Source organism: Ambystoma mexicanum, chromosome 9 (genome assembly GCF_040938575.1).
Source record: "Ambystoma mexicanum isolate Mex_15411 chromosome 9, UKY_AmexF1_1, whole genome shotgun sequence".
NCBI lineage: Eukaryota > Metazoa > Chordata > Amphibia > Caudata > Ambystomatidae > Ambystoma > Ambystoma mexicanum.
The window spans coordinates 871,132,910-871,149,993 of NC_090931.1; the positions used below are offsets into that span (position 1 = coordinate 871,132,910).

The 17,084-nt window shown below is 47.9% G+C and overlaps 1 long non-coding RNA gene across 1 annotated transcript in view; it reads right to left on the bottom strand.

The window, feature by feature from the left end:
• LOC138488715 (uncharacterized) overlaps nt 1–17,084 on the bottom strand; it is a 346,642-nt gene that overhangs the window by 52,135 nt on the left and 277,423 nt on the right. The window contains exon 3 of the long non-coding RNA XR_011274702.1: nt 2,103–2,177. This is a non-coding gene — a long non-coding RNA (uncharacterized lncRNA). The remainder of the gene's footprint in view (nt 1–2,102; nt 2,178–17,084) is intronic.

Genomic DNA, 17,084 nt, shown 5'->3' on the forward strand with positions numbered 1-17,084 from the left:
TTGCAAAACGCAGTCTTCCTCCACGTGCGTTTGGTCCGAATGCAGGCAATAGAAGTACAGGGAATGCCCATCGTCCAAGTAGGTGGTTCGTAGGCCACATCCTGTGCAAATCCTGAACAGAGGCGTCGAGTCTTCCTTCTCCTCTGCCATGTAAACGCAGAGTAGGCCTCGAAGAATCTTCTGGAAGCTGAACTCTATGTAATTCAGCCCTTGAGAGATTGGAAAATCCAAAAACGGGTCCCCGTTAATCGGATGATGGGTCGATGGGGTTTGAGGCCCGGTTGACCGAAAAATAGAGTAAAACTCTGGGGGGGGGGGGGCCCAAAAAGCAGTAAAAAGCCTGAGAGCTAATCACAAGGACTCCCACCACTCAAACGTGTGGTAAAAATCTAAAGATGCCTGCCAGAAGAGGAGCTTAGGTAGAGGGCAGTCATTGGCTGGGGGCAGTATGACCCAGAGACCAGTGATTGGTTGTTAGGAGAATGACAGTTCAGAAGTGAAACTGAAACTGATTTTTCTTTACCGAGGATTCCCAGCCTGACGGCGGGGAATATTCATGAGCATGTGAATCCATGCCAGACCCCATGCTGGAGAACATATGCTGCCCATAGTTGGATGCACTTTTTTATTTTATTTTTGTAGAGCTTTTGCTTTAAACGTCCAAGCTGGACAGGAGATTCCAGCATGATCTCAAGGCAGGCATGGATTACTATAAGTTTTGTGCACCGAGCAAAGGATACCTTTTTATTAGGGGGTAGGGAGTTTTTGCCACAGTAGAATTCGTCAAAGTAAATCGTCCATTTTTTTTTCACCTGATTTTACTCAAATATATATGTGTGGTGGGGTAGGGGGTAGAGGGGTTTAGGACAATAATTATTGCAGGGGGTTTAAGGGGAGGGGGGGCTGCATCTATTTGCAGCAAGACCTTCCTGTACAAAATTCAATTCAATCTACAACGGTGAAAAAGATTCGACCAGGTCCCATAGAACCTTTTATTACACTGTAGGCAAAACTTAAATGGTGGTCTCTACAAGTACGGAATTTGCCAGCACGCCGTGCTGCGTTTTGTAGAGACATGGTTGTATCCGTTTTTTGGTCCACTAGTTGGGTATTGTTCTGCAGTCTTCACGGTGCAACTGATGCGCCATATCTGTTTTGTGCACATATGACACTAAAAATTATTTCTGATTGGACTCCTGCGACCAGACCAATGGCCGAAAAATACAACCTGAGTGCGTAGGCAGCAAGGGTCGCCTACACACACACAGGATAGGAATAGAGGGACAAGAACGGCCCTGTAAAATTTTACTTTTACTTTAAAAGTAAGCCACTTGTAATAGTGCAGATCAACCACTAGGCTGCGGAATATGTAAAGCAGGCACGTCTAAACAGATGACCAAGTATGAACGTTGAATAGGTGTGAAAGTTGAAAAAAACTTGGAATTAACTAAGTTATGTGGTTTCTCTTTTTATTCACTATATTCGAGTCATTTACCCTTTGAACTAAAACATTTATGGACAATAGACCATACCACATCATGTCAGACCATGAGAATGTGTTGAATATTGCGGATCAGCATAGTCACTATATTTTATCGTAATGTCCCCATGCTCCATGGGAATACTACTAATGTAGATAAAGAGGCCAACATTAAGCTTTTAGTCTGAACAGAACATTTGCAATGCTAAGGAAAAACACAGTTCGTGTACTTCAGACTACCCATTTTGCATCTGCATATCCAGTGTTGTATAAAACCAGAAAAATGCTCAGAAAGAAATAATTTAAAAAATAGCAAAACAACAAGATGCTAAGCAATGTCACCAACAAAAGACCTGTGGTGCCAAAAAGTTGAAGAAAAACCTATACCAGGTAGGAGAGCTGAATCTAAAAAACTTTAAAACAGAAGCATAAAATAGGATCTCTGCTTGGCATCAACAAAAAATTAACTGCTACAACAGGCGCGATATAGATGCATGTTAGACACTCCCTGTCTTGTTCTATGGCCCATGTAACAAAATATTCATAATGGTACTCAAGATGATGAGCAGGAGCATGAAAAGAATGTGCATTTCTTTCGAGATTTTTGTCTAGTTTCGTTTACCTTTCAAGTATACAAAATTATTGATAATTTCCACAGATGGATTCTTCTTCAGGTATTCCACTAGGCTTCCAGCTTCTGTAAAATTGAAGAAAAAGCTGGTGACTTCAAGAAGAAAGGGTGTTCCCTCCACAAACAGTTATCTCACCTGCAATAATGAATCCTTGGTATGCAGATGTTTCGCATTTTAATACAACCTGGAAAAATGTTAGTAGTAAACAATGCAGAATCACTGACAAGTGCCTGGCTAACAACTCTTTCATACTTTTCAGTTCCAGCAAAGAACTGCATTTTAGCAAGACATTTTGGTTAGTGCCAATGATGTCACCTGGCACTGGTTCTTCTAATTGCTCTAGAACAGAAGTCAAAGTGCATTAATGTGGCAGTTGGGGATATTACGTTATCAGGCTTTTATCATGTGCCAAAGCACCACCGTAGTGGTCACAGTGCACCTAGCGAGTCTGGAAGTTGGAGTACTGTGCCCCTGCCATAGTGTGGGTGCACCATAGATCAAGATTGCTTAATGTAAGGTATATTCCAACATGTTTGATATCAAGGGACTGTGTGAAGCAATCTCAAAGAGCAATAGGCAGTTAATAAGTAATGTTTGGCTGCATGATTGGCTTGAGATGTGTTCCAGGAGGACCAGTTAAATCTTGATGGCTTTTTGACTTTTACCATTACATTTTTCCATGGTGCAAATTGTGGAAAAGTAAGTCAAGCACTGCCAAGCCTGCAAGCCAGGTGTGTGCCTGTCAAGAATAGACTGTGTAAAAGGTAAATGTAGTTGTAGAGCAAAGGGGTAGGATGGGCTACTAGAAATCTGTTGACCTTACAGGATATGTTGCAAGCGTGGCACTCGTAAGCGTGAACAACTCTCATAATAGAGATGTTCCAAACTTTAAAGTATTTGTAATTTTGTATTTATAAGTGTAGTATAGACACAGAGGCAAGACTTATGCCGATTTTCATTATTTACTGCTTGTTAGTGTCATGATGCCCGCTCCCGGGGACCCGGTTCAAGCCCTGCGTCCCCGAAAGCGGACATCCAGTCCCCAAGGAAGGACCCAGCAACCCCATATAGGGGCCCTTTGGACAGTGTCCTGGCGCCATAGGCGCCAGGCTCGTTATGGAAGTGCTCGTTATGGTGCACTTACCTGATGCAGACCATGCTGCAGGATCCCGGCCTCCTTGAGGCCTGAAAGGAACTACTTTACCTGTGGGACTAATTTACCATCCGGGCATGGTCAGGGAAGGATACATACCTGGAACTTCTTCCAAGGCTATTTAAACCCCACCCGACCAGCCACACGTGCTTCGCGTTGTTCTGCATCTAGCAGCTGGACGCTCACCGTGTCTGCTCCTGCATCCTGACTTCTGCCACGCCTGCCAGCATCCTGGATCACCTGCAAAGGAAGAGAAGAAGAGAACAGAAGAAGGAAAAGTCCTTACCTGCTAAATCCGCATCCCGGAGACATCTCCCCGACAATCCTAAAAAGGAAGACTTTTATTTAAAAGCTCATCGTGTCGATCGCTGCAGCGCCGCATTCCACTCACCTTTACAGGGCGCCTCCATGTTCAGCAGCGATCATCCGGATTCGCAGTCACGCCCCAGCGCCTAGGGAGAAAAAGACCAGAACAAAAGGTGAGAGAGAGAAGGGAATAAGGAAAGCTAAATCTCCATGTTAAGACTTACCTGTTGATTCATTCCCTCTTCATTTCGGGTCCGCGCCGCATCCAGGCATTTCTGGACCCCGGCCCCAAAGGGGAAAAAGAGACATTAGCGTTAATGAGCGAATGAAAAGACATTACCAAAAAAACGCTCATTAAAGACTTACCTGATTTCTACAAGGATTTCACCTCTCATCTCGGGTCGGTGCCTGTTCCCCGGCATTCCGTACCCCGGCCCCTATGGGTAAAAAGACACTACCATTAGTACATTAATGCATGGACACAAGGGGAACCTCTTATCAAAAAACTTACCTGGAAGCCAAGCAAGTTTGGTTCTCACCAACCCGAAAATCCAGTGAAGTAACTGGATACCAACGCGCCCCTGCATCAGAAGCAGGATGGAGAGCTCGTCCTTCCAGACCCTAAGGTGAGACGCTACGAGGAATCACAGAAGGGTTTCGAGGAGGGTGAGAGGGGAAAGTGGGAGGCTGATTGCATTACCCCGCAGACAGTTAATCCCCTATTTTCGCCTACAGAAGGATACTTCTGCGAGCCAGACAAGCCAGATTTGGGGGCCCGGTCCAGTCCGTCTTCCGAACCCTGCGCATCACCTTAGAAGAGGTCACAGCAGCACGAACCAGGCCAGCGCCTCCGTGGGAGTCAGGTGAGCGTTACAGTTAGGCAGAATCCAGGGCAGTTCCCTTAGGGAGCACTACCCCAGATCAGGACTACAGGTGAGAGCAGTAAATCCCCTTTGGTATCAGTCTGTACCACAAATATTTAGTTGGTAGCTGTGGCTGAGCAGTCAGACTTATCTCAAGAGGGAGATGAGCAGTATTCAGGGTTGACAATAGGTAGTACAGTACTATGGAGCAAGGAAAAACTGACCAAAGTTTTGTATTAAAAAGAGAATGACAATGCATTACTTACCGTAAAAGCATTTCTGATGGTTGTATCTGCTTAGATTCACATGCTGTGCATAGGTCCGACATCCAGTGGTCACTGCGGAGTATTGCATTTTGTTTTTCGTAGTCGAAAAGGGGACGTCGACAAGGCGTGTCTGTCACACTATCCCTATAGTGACGTGCGTTGTACCCACAATCCCTCACGCGTCGAGGTCCCTCTGTTTGTATTTTTCTGCCCTGAGGGAGCCTTATAGACGTGAGTGAGTACAGAAAAGAGAGATATAAAGGAAGTCTATGTTCCTTCCATCCGAGCGGGGAGGAAGGGTGGGCGCATGTGAATCTAAGCAGATACAACCATCAGAAATGCTTTTACGGTAAGTAATGCATTGTCTTCTGATGTTTGTTAATCTGCTTAGAATCACATGCTGTGCATAGACTAGCGAGCAGTACCCGGAGTTGGCGGTGGGTTATGAGAAGGAACAGTAGAGAAAAGATGTCTTAATACTGCCTGTCCCACCTGGGAGTCAGATCTAGAGTGTGCATCTAGACAGTAGTGTTTTGTAAAGGTGTGCACAGAACTCCAGGTAGCCGCTTTGCAGATGGACTCAAGGGGAACATTTGCAATGAATGCTATGGAAGCCCCAGTGCCTCGAGTGGAATGTGCTCTTGGCTTGAAGGGTAGTTCTCTCTTAGCAAGAGTGTAACAGAGAGTGATGCATTGAACAATCCATCTAGATATAGTGGATTTTGAGACCGCATCTCCTTCTCTTCCTGCTGCCACCGAGACAAAGAACTGATTAGTCTTTCTCAGTGGTCTGGTTCTTTCCATGTAGAACATGACAGCTCTGCGTACATCTAGTGTATGCAGACTTTTTTCTCCCGAGCTGGAAGGGTTTTGAAAGAACGTTGGTAGTTCTATAGTTTGGTTTACATGAAATTTCGAGATGAATTTAGGTGCAAACCTTGGGTGTGTGCGTAGAACCACTTTATTTTTGTGAACTGTTACGAAGGGGTCTAGTACAGAAAGAGCCTGTAGTTCACTTACTCTCCTAATGGAGGTGATAGCTATTAGGAAAGCAGTCTTAAGGGTGATATCTTTAAGAGTTGCCTTGTGCATGGGTTCGAAGGGAGGGCCCATGAGTCTGGAAAGTACCACATTTAAGTCCCATCCGGGAGCTGGGTTAGCTATCGGAGGGTGTATCCTCTTTACCCCCTCCATGAAGGCTTTGATAACTGGTATCTTCCACCACGACACTTTAAGTTGGGAAGTGGTGTATGCAGAAAGTGCCGCTAGGTGGACTTTAATGGAATTGAACACTAAACCTGAATCCAGTAAATGGGTCAAGTATAGAATAATGTCAGTAGGAGAGCAGTCAACTGGGTTGATGCTAGTACCTCTACACCAGATAACGAATCTTTTCCATTTGCTAGAATAGCAGTGTCGAGTATTAGGTTTTCTGGCTTCCCTGAGGATGTCCATACATCTCTGTGGGAGTTGTAAATGTCCAAATTCTATGATCTCAGGAGCCAGGCTGCTAAGTTCATGGTCTGAGGGCATGGATGCAGTGTCCTGCCCTTGTCTTGTGACAGCATGTTGTACGGGCAGGGAAGTTTCACTGGGGGAGATAGGGACATCTCCATCAAGTGAGCGAACCAAGGTTGCCGTGCCCACATTGGGGCCACTAGTATCATGGTAACCTGCTCCTGGTGCATCTTGTGCACCACTTTGTTGAGAAGGGGAGTCGGGGGAAAGGCGTAAACAAATTTCCCTGACCATTGAATCGACAGACCGTTCCCCTTGGACTGGTTCTGGGGTACCTGGAGGCATAACTTTGGCATTGTGAGTTCTCCAGGGTTGCGAACAGGTCTATTTCCGGGAATCCCCATTGCGTGAAGATGTCTAAGACGATGTCTTCGTGCAATTGCCATTCGTACTCTTCGGGCAGGGGGAAGTCTCTGCTGAGTTTGTCTGCTAGCAGATTGAGTTCCCCTGGTACATGTTGTGCTAGTAGGAACATGTTGTGTTTGAGAGCCCACTTCCATATATTCTGGGACAGCTTGGACAGTCCTGGAGAGTGAGTTCCCCCTTGCTTGTTGAGGTAGTAGTTCCAGCAGGTTTATATGCTTGGATGCTAAACTCGGAGTCTACACTCCGTGTGCCGTTTGATGGGATAGGTGAGCCCCCCATCCTGTAAGGGATGCGTCTGTGGTTAGAGTGGCTTCCACTGCGGGTGTGGCAAAAGTTTTCCCTAATAACAGGTTTTCTTTTGTCCACCACCGTAGCGAGAGAACCAAGGCCTGCGAGACCACCACTAGATTGTCCCATTGTCCGCTGGCCTGACACCACTGGCTGTAGAGCCACTCTTGCATTGGGCGCATGCGCAGGCGCGCGTGAGGTACCAAATAAATACATGACGCCATCATCCCTAGCAAGCGCATTGCTTTGCGTACCGTCACCTCTCGGCCTGCTACATAATGGGGAATTTGAAACAGCATGTTTTGGACCCTCTCGTTGGAGGGGAATACGAGGCCGTCCCTTGTTCGAATTAGAGCCCCTAGGAATTGTTTGGTTTGGCTGGGGTCTAAGCTGGACTTCTTTTCGTTGATGGAGAAGCCCAGTTGGGACAAAAGGTCTACGGTCTTTTGGGTATTGGAGAAGCATGTTTCGTAAGAATCCCCTGTTATGAGCCAGTCGTCGAGGTAAGGGTATACCGGGATGGATAATCTGCGCAGGTGGGCCGCTGCCACTGCCAGTACTTTCGTGAATACCCTTGGTGCAGATGCTATCCCGAAGGGTAGTACTCTGAACTGGTAGTGTTTGTCCTCTATTTTGAACCTGAGGTATTTTCTGTGCGATGTCAACATTAAAATATGAAAGTATGCATCTTTCATGTCCAGTGTTGTCATGTAATCCCCTTGTGATAACAGTGGGATTACCTCCTGTAAGGTCACCATACGAAACTTTTGGGGTTTGACAAATATGTTCGCTGGGCGCAGATCTAATACAGGGCGCATGGTTAAGTCCTTTTTGGGTACAAGGAAGTACACTGAATAAATACCTTCTGTTACCTGTGATAGGGGGACGGGCTCTATAGCTTCTTTCTTCAGTAGTTCTTCCACCTCTTGAAGAAGAATGGAGAGGTGTTGCGGTGTCATGCGCCGGTTCCGTGGGGGTTTGTACTTCGGGGAACTGTTGAACTCGATGCAGTATCCGTGGGCTATGGTGGATAATACCCAACGGTCTGACGCGATTCCCTCCCATGCTGAAAGGAACGATGTTAGCCGGCCCCCGACCGGTGATGCATGGGAGGGGACCCGAATTTTCGGGTCATTTGCTGGTATTGGGCGTGGAACCTCTGGGGCTGGAGCCACGACCTCTTCCTTTGCCACGGCGTTGGCCTCTTTGACTGAACTGGGTGTTACCCTGGTTGGTGGGCCAGTTGGAGCCAGAGTAATATTGTTGTTGTTGGTTCTGCTGCTGTCTTTGGCCACGAAAGGAGCGTTTATTACCATAGCCTCGCCTGTTAGGGGGCCTAGAAATTTGATCAAGAGTCTTGATGGTATCAAACTCTTTTTTAGCATGTTCTAGGGCCTCATCTACTGCTTTCCCAAACAGATGCGTCTGTTCAATGGGTTTATTTATGAGGGAGGCTTGGGTTTCGGGCTTAAAACCTGAATTGCGTAGCCAAACGTGGCGCTTGAGAAGTATTCCCTGCACTAGGGAGCGGCCAGCCGTCTCAGCGGCATCTAGGGAGTTTTTAACGATGCCCTGGTTTACCAGTGTGCCCTCTGATATTATAGCTAGCAGGCGAGAACGCAGAGGTTCAGGTGCTTCCTCTGCTTCGCTGCGCAGCTTGTTCCACTGTGCATCTGCGTAGCTAGCTAAAAGTGAGTTGTTATTAGCAATTCTAGTAGAGAAGGCGGCGGAGGTCGTGATTCTCTTCCCCAGTGCGTAGAGTTTTTTGCCTTCTTTGTCTGGAGGTGCTTCACTAGTGGATAGTGGCACCCCTGCTCTTTTTCTTGTGTTGGTAACCACAAGGGAGTCCGGAATAGAGTGTCCTCTGATGTATAAAGGGTCAGAGGATGAAGGGCTGAAGAGCTTTTCTATTCTAGGGTTGACCCCTCTTACTAAAGCTGGGTTAGTAAGGGAAGGAGAAATTCTTCTTTTAATAGAAGCCAGGAGTGGAATAGATTGGCTAACAGGGGCTTTTTCTTTGATGACTTTTTCTACAAAGTCAATGTCTGGAAGAGTTTCCCCTGTATCAATCTCAAAATGCGCTGCTGCCTTGCGCAATAGTGCATTGAGGGAAGGTTGGTCATCTATGGGAGAGGAGTTCCCATGTGAATCCTTGAGAGGAGAAGGGAGAAAGGCATCAGGGTCTGACTGTACTGATGGGGATTGCCAAGGCTGCACTGACGGTGAATTCCAGGGCTGCGAGGTAGCTGTATCCTCTTCAAACCCTGTAGGAGTGGTGTAAGGATCTTCTTCGAACCCCTCTTCCTCAAGTTCTACCTCTTCTTCTCCACCCAAACACTCCTCATCTTCTTGGAGGTATTGCTCCTCCTCAGTGAGGTCAACCAGCCTAGGAATCTTGACTCTAGGGTCATCCTGTGGCCATTCTCTTTGTCTTTTGTGAGTGGGTGGGTCTTGGTTTCCTAGAAACCTTTCCATTTTCTCCATGCAAGAATGGAGTCTTTCAAGGGTCTCATGGGGTACCCCTGAATAGTCTAGAGGGGGGAAATTAGTGTTTTCGCCTTCGAATCGTTTCGAACGCTCCCACAATGTCGACGAGAGGTTCCCGTCTCCTTCTGAAAAGCCTTCAGGTAGTTCGGAAGCGTCCTTTGGAGAAAGGGGCAGTTCCTGGCTACTTTTGTGTTTTTTCGACGCGGTATTCGACGTTTGTTTCGTCGTCCGCGTACGTTCGTCTTCGGCGACAATTCTCGCTAGGCTCTCGGCCACGATTTTGTCCGTCGAGGGCTTTGGTGTCGACGTTGTGTGCGTTGCGCGTTGTACCTCGACGGTCGCTCTATGGAGCGTTGCGTCGGATGTTTTTGGGGTAGCGCCCGTGTTAGATGGAAGCCCAATCGCTGGTCGCGGCTGCGTTTGCGGGTGGGGCTTGTGACCTTTACGGTCTGCGGTAGACGCCGGAGTGCCCTGCGTCCCCTTCGGCGCTGATGGATCCTTCGTTCTCGACGAAGAAGAGCCGTGGGTAGTGTGTTTAGCCTTATGGGGTTTGTGTGCGTCCTTGTCGCCGGGGTGTTCATCCCCATAAGCAGGGCGTGAGCCGAGCCCGTCGGGGCCGGGGACGGACGACGAGGAGCGTGAGCGCTCCTTCTGGGGGTTCATGACTTCCGTAACGGACGTCGAGTTATCGCACTCCTCGTCACTTTCAGTAACAGCGGCAGCGGGTGAGGAAACTGACTTCGACATCGCGTAGTCCGCCCACCTCTTAACCCTACGTTCTTTAAGAGTCCTGGGTTTTAAGAGCTTGCAGGCTGCGCAGCTGTTCTCTATGTGATCGAGGGGTAAGCAACGATTACAGAGCTTGTGCTTATCTTTCCAAGTATATTTGCCCCTGCAGCGTGGGCAAAACTTAAATGGTGTCCTCTCCATAGCTGAGGCAATAATAGCTGGCGATAACAACCCCAAGGGAAAGAAAAGGGAGAAAGAAAGACATTCTCAAAGAGAAGAGACAAAGTTCTAACCCCCACTCTCCCTACTGTAAGTTGGCCGTCGAGGCCAGGCCACGTGTTCGGCAGCGCCGAAGGATCTCCTCCGCTCTTCCTCTCCGTCGAAAATAGTTCGGCGGAGAAACAGCTTCACAGCTAACGTCGAGGGGGAGGGATCGTTACCAGTATATTAAGTTATGACAAAAGGACCGAGGTCCGTGGTAAGTATAGCAATGTCTCTCTAGGAGCTCCGCGAAAGGCGACCAGAAACTGGGCGGAAAAAAACAATCTGAGGGACCTCGACGCGTGAGGGATTGTGGGTACAACGCACGTCACTATAGGGATAGTGTTACAGACACGCCTTGTCGACGTCCCCTTTTCGACTACGAAAAACAAAATGCAATACTCCGCAGTGACCACTGGATGTCGGACCTATGCACAGCATGTGATTCTAAGCAGATTAACAAACATCAGAAATATATTTATTTTATACACTTCTAAGTCAACATATAGATCACAGTTAAAGTAAGTTAAGTTTAGTCAAAAGAAAAGCATATACAAGTCCCTATTCAATTGTAGACACGTTTGCGGTAGAGTGAAAACTGAGCAAAACGGCACAGTGAAAACCAACTACAAATGGCACCAACAATTCAATGAAAGGGAGGGAAAGTACAAGTTAAGTCGAAATATCTTCAGACACCTCCTAGCAACACTTCCCTGAAGTTTTGTGAACAAGTAATGCACAGTAACACTTTAACCAAAAGATAAGTGAATGAAAACTGAGCAAAATGGCACTCCACGGGTTAAAACAGTAGGAAGGAAGAGGGGTTTAGAAGATTTTGGTGCATCAACACATTTCTCAATGAAAACTAATCTAGTGAGAGCAGATCTAACAAATCAGCCAGTCACTAGGCCTGAGCCAGAGTCAGTGGTACAGGACCAAGAGCTTAGGAGCAAAAATGTTCTTGTAGCTGCAGTCAAGTATTTAGTAGAAAACATTTGAAGAGGTAGATGCAAGGCGAAAGACGATGTTAAGAGAAAGGGCGGCCGACCCCACAAGTAGTTAAAGGATTTAAAACACCTTTAGGGCTACCACGGAGAAGGGACGGCCTGGCGGAACAATGTACCTTAAACGTGGAGCAGTGGCTCCTGCGGTCGCGGTTGTTCCTCGTAGTTCCTGCAGGTCGAGGGGTCCAACAGGGGAAGAGAGGCTTTCGTCGTGGAGGAAGGTTCGAGTCGCGGCACTACCCAGGGATGAAACCAGCCGCGGTGGTGCCAAACGAAGTTTAAAAGGTACGCTCCTTTTAATCACGGTTCCGGGTCGATAGCTGCCTGGTTATCCGGTCTCCAAGTGCGGGGCACTGTCGAGTCGACCAAGGCAGGTCCGATGATGCGATGGGTGAACTGGTTGACCCCACCAGCTCAAGGGAAGGAGGCACTTTCGCAGAAGATCTCCTCTCGTCGTGTGGAATAAAAGTGGTGAGACGATCCGGCCGTGCTTCACCGGTGGTGTAGATGCTGAAGATGTCTCTGGCTTCTCTTCCCTTCGGTTCTGTAGTTCCAGTGGCAACGTCTTGCTCTTCCAGTCCTCAGGACCCTGCTTTTATGCAGAAAGAGACCCATTCGTACAGCCTAGCTTTCACTCACACAGTGGAGTGGTCTTCTTGGCGGGAGACCCTCCAGCCTATCAGGTTAGAGTGCGACCTGAGTTGCTGTGGCAACTCTGCCAGGGGTTCTGCTCCCCCTCTCAAACAACAGACCCACCCCAGGCTCAGTGGCACGGAAAGGGGGGCTTCTCGGCAGAAGCCCGCCAAAAGGACGAACAAAGGATCCCCGACCTGGGCTAGGAAAATGGAGTAAGACTCGAGAAAGAAGTTTTATCAAAGTTCTGGCAAATAAAACCTACCGGACTAAAGTTAATAATAAAATAAACCGGCGGTATGTTAGAGGATGTCAGTAAAAGTGGTAGCCTCGAACAATGGGAAATTCCCATAGAGAAATATTTGCGGTCGAATATACAAAGGTAGTAACCACTGCCACCAGCCAGAAACTTTGTAGAGGGGGACTTTAAGGTACCCTCTCGAAAAACAACATAGGGGAAAAACTATTAAACCCCTTCCAGTACTTCCATATTAAGATGGGGTGTACTGGTTAAGTTCATAAAAATCGACTAGTAAAGTCAATGGGGACTTTACATGCCCTGGGAGACAGTAGTCGGTCCCAGGTTATGGAGTCTATGTTTTGGGGTCGCTACGATACCCCTGGGCCACTGCACGGAGGGTGCTGTTTGACATATGTGCATAGAGATGGTTCCTATTGGTGGGAGAAAAGATCCCATAGGCATTAAACACAAAAATAGCCTAGAACACACATAGCAAAGATGCCCAAGAGTGGGAAAAAGAGTCTCACTCTTAGCAGGTAAAAAGAAATAAACCCTTTGAATCCAGCAAAGCTGCTGGGGGACTCTATAGGTAAGGGAAATTCGCCATGAAATGAGAATTCTCCCTAACACTGCTCAAGCAGCAATATTTCAAAGAGAAAAAATGGCTCAAAAACAGTATTAAAACATTTTACAAAAGGACCAGGAAAATGTTTTAATGGGAACAACATCCTCAATCACATGATCCAATAGTCCACTCAACTCTGTGCCCGATAAAAGAACGTCACTCCTTACTCTTCCCCTTTCTTGCAGCAAAGACACATTCAGCAGTTAAAACCAATGACAACTGAAGCAATTCCTTAAGACAACACATCTTCCGGCTAGGTCTTAGAGAAGTAAGACACCACAAAGGTTTTCCCGCAATTTCTGCAATAAAAAGCAGAATGTCAGATAAAGAGGGAGGGTGGGAATAGAGTAAAATGCAACATCCGATACAACCCCAAAGCTGTCCACCTTTATGCGCGAATGGTGGGAATAATGCTCACCTACATGGCTTTAATAGAAGCAAGACTTTCCTACACAAATACGTTTGGAAAATATATATTTTATTTCAAGACCGGATGAGAGCCTTATGCTTGTTCATAGTTTCTTGACCACTTACGTTGTTGGCTAGTCGATGGAGTTGTGATGATAACTTTTAAAAACTGAGTCCTTTGACGAGTCTGCTATCCTTATAATATCCTGTAAATGTCTGTCAACCTGAAAAGCTTTGGAGGCAGCAGAGTGCAACTGGCAGTCGAGCAAGATTCCCGGTTTCTAAGTAATATCTGCGTGAGCGCAAAATAAATTAATGATGCTACATTTTTACTGCATGACCCTACAGAAACTACAGCACGAAGTGTGTACTGGAGGCTATTGTAGATCGAGCGATAGGAAGTCTCATTGGCAGAGCCCTTCAGAAGTCGGGAAACAAATATTACATTAAGGCTCGGGAAAGGGGAACCATAGAAGCAGTCAGAGATTCTCAGCAAACGGTGAGGCTTCGATGGGCTGCATGGGGGGTAGAGAAAAAAACCCGAGCTATGGTAAACGATTCTTGAGGTGGGACTGAATTTCTGAACAAAGCACACCAGCTCTTTCCAGTCTATAAGAGATAGAAGAAATCACCATGCGCTGACACACTGTAAAGCATATAAAACATAGACGCAGTGACTAATACCTGGATGGACTGTGATAGACGAGACTCAATTTGGGCCAGTTATTAGATGTGAAGAGTTCCTAAGAGAGGCAATAATTCGCCACACGTGGTTGGAGAGGTGAGCAACCCACAGCCATTACACACAGGGGAGCACGAACGGCCATTGGGCAGACAAGGAAAAGGGAGGTGTGCACTAGCAAGTGACAGCAGTGAAGGGGAGGAGTAGATATTCTTGCCTCTTCAGGCTTAACCCTTCATAGCACTGAAGGCCCCAGTTTCTGCCTGATTGTTCTGTATACACAGCAGCTGAAATAAGTGCAGGCGTGGGCAAACAGGATAAACGGCAAAAAAACAGGATAAACGGCAAAAAAACAGGAATTTCACGTTTGAACAATGGAGGAAGCTGGAATTTCTAAAGTGAAAGCGCAGGAAAATGAGGAGATCGCTTTACATTGAAGAAAGGTGAGAGAAATGTTCATTGAGCTTAAAGCTATTTTGGGGGAATTGGTGGGAAACTTGATGTGCTGGCTTCTAAAGTTCAAGACTCAAGAAGGCTGGATGAAGCAGAGTAGACAATTTCCAATATAAAAGGTACCACAATTGCTACTTCTGCAACAATGAAAAGAATGGAAGGGGTCCTGAAGGGAATTCAACCCAAACTTTACGACTGAAAAAGTTGGCCCAGGCGCAATAATATCAGAGTCCCGAGCCTGCCAAAGTTGTCTCAGACTTTAAATATGGAAACCATTTGTGGAAAACAGAACGTTACAAGACTAAGCCACCCTGAGTTTTCAAAGATGTTTAAAGATCCCTTAAGCCACGCTCTATTCCAGAAGCTGGCCCAAGACCTATTATTGCAAGGTTACTGAATTATTGCGATGGCAATGCAACCTCTAGGCTTGTTTCACAGACTGACTCAAGAACATACCAAATCTCAAAGAAGGAACGAGGGTTTTTATTATAATTTATGCAAAAGGGCTCAGTAATGGCCGTACCTCCCACTCTGGTCTCCAATGGGCTTTTCCATCCCTAATCCACGTTTGCGGGTGGGGCTTGTGACCTTTACGGTCTGCGGTAGACGCCGGAGTGCCCTGCGTCCCCTTCGGCGCTGATGGATCCTTCGTTCTCGACGAAGAAGAGCCGTGGGTAGTGTGTTTAGCCTTATGGGGTTTGTGTGCGTCCTTGTCGCCGGGGTGTTCATCCCCATAAGCAGGGCGTGAGCCGAGCCCGTCGGGGCCGGGGACGGACGACGAGGAGCGTGAGCGCTCCTTCTGGGGGTTCATGACTTCCGTAACGGACGTCGAGTTATCGCACTCCTCGTCACTTTCAGTAACAGCGGCAGCGGGTGAGGAAACTGACTTCGACATCGCGTAGTCCGCCCACCTCTTAACCCTACGTTCTTTAAGAGTCCTGGGTTTTAAGAGCTTGCAGGCTGCGCAGCTGTTCTCTATGTGATCGAGGGGTAAGCAACGATTACAGAGCTTGTGCTTATCTTTCCAAGTATATTTGCCCCTGCAGCGTGGGCAAAACTTAAATGGTGTCCTCTCCATAGCTGAGGCAATAATAGCACATAATAATAATAATAATAATAATAATAATAATAATAATAATAATAATAATAATAATAATAGGGGCACAAGGTAGATGCATGAGGACATCATCCCGAGGAGGGACTTGATGGACCTCACCCTGGCCACATCCATGGCCAACTGGCGCTGCACCTTGCCCAAAATGGCCTTCGTCCTTTCTTCCGACGGAGATGCCAATTGCTTCACTGTATTGAGCTTCGCTCCCAGAAACAGTGCCACCTGCGACGGAACCAGGTGGGATTTGGGGTAGTTGATGGCGAATCCCAGTTCCGTGAGCAGGCGGACGGTCCTCGCTGTGTCTTCGACGGCGAGTTCTCTTGACCTTGCACGGATTAGCCAATCGTCCAGGTAGGGGTAGACGTGGATCCCTTGCAAGCGCAGCCGCGCCGCCACTGGTGCGAGGCACTTGGTGAACACCCTGGGTGCCGACTTTAATCCGAACGGCAGGGCTCTGAATTGGTAGTGACACCCCTGGACTACGAATCTGAGGAACTCTGTGTCCTTTTAGAATGGGGATGTGGAAGTAAGCATCCTCCAGGTCCAACGACGATAGGAAGTCACCCTCCTCCAGCTGTCCCAGCATGTGCTGGAGGGTGACCATCCTGAATTTCTGTGCCTTGATGTCCTTGTTTAACCGGCGCAGGTCCAGGATGGGGCGCCAACCGATGGTCTTCTTTCTGACGAGGAAGTACCTTGAGTATACTCCGGAGCCCCGGAGCCTCTTGGGGACGAGCTCGATGGCACCCTTCTTGAGCACCACCCTTACCACCAACAGAAGTTGAGGGACGGGATTCTCCTTCCTGGCCACGGGAGGAATGCGAGGACACTTCTTTTGAAATTCTAGCAAGTGTCCGCGGGCCAGGGTGTCCAGCACCCAACGGTCGGTGGAGATTGACTCCCACACGCTGACTAACTTAGTCAGCCGGCCTCCCACCGGGGTGCTTCGGTGGGGGCCTGATACTATGGCCGTTTCAGTCATGCTTGGAAGAGGCCTTGCCTCCTTGAAGACGGCGGCGAGACCCTCCTTGCTTGCCGCGACCTCTGTAGGCCTCCTGGGACGAGGAGAGGGCCGCCTGGCGGTACATAGACGAGCTACCGCCGGAGCTCCAAAAGGGCTGCCGTTGCTGAAGGACTCCTAGGGCTCGGGCTATCTCGAGGGACTCATCCACCGTCTTCCCAAACAGGTTGTTGCCGTCGAACGGCATATCCAACACTCTGGTCTGGACGTCCTGGCGAAAGTCTGTCGCCTTGAGCCATCCTTGTCGTCGAAGGCAAACCCCGTTGCCCAGCTGGCGAAATCCGGTATCGGCAATGTCTTTTGCCACTGTTATGGTGTGATCCGACGCCACCTCACCTTCCTGCAGAATCTGTAGGGCCCTCTTGTCGTCCGGTAGGAAGTCCAGCAGGGGAGCTATCTTGAACCAAAGCTCCCTGTTGTAACGGGCCACAATCGCTAAGGCATTGACGGCCTTAATCGTCGTCGCCGCCGACGACGAGATGACTCGTCGACCCATGGAGTCCAACTTCTTGCACTTGCTGTCCGGCGGGGAAGTGGAAGTTGAAGCCGCCGCT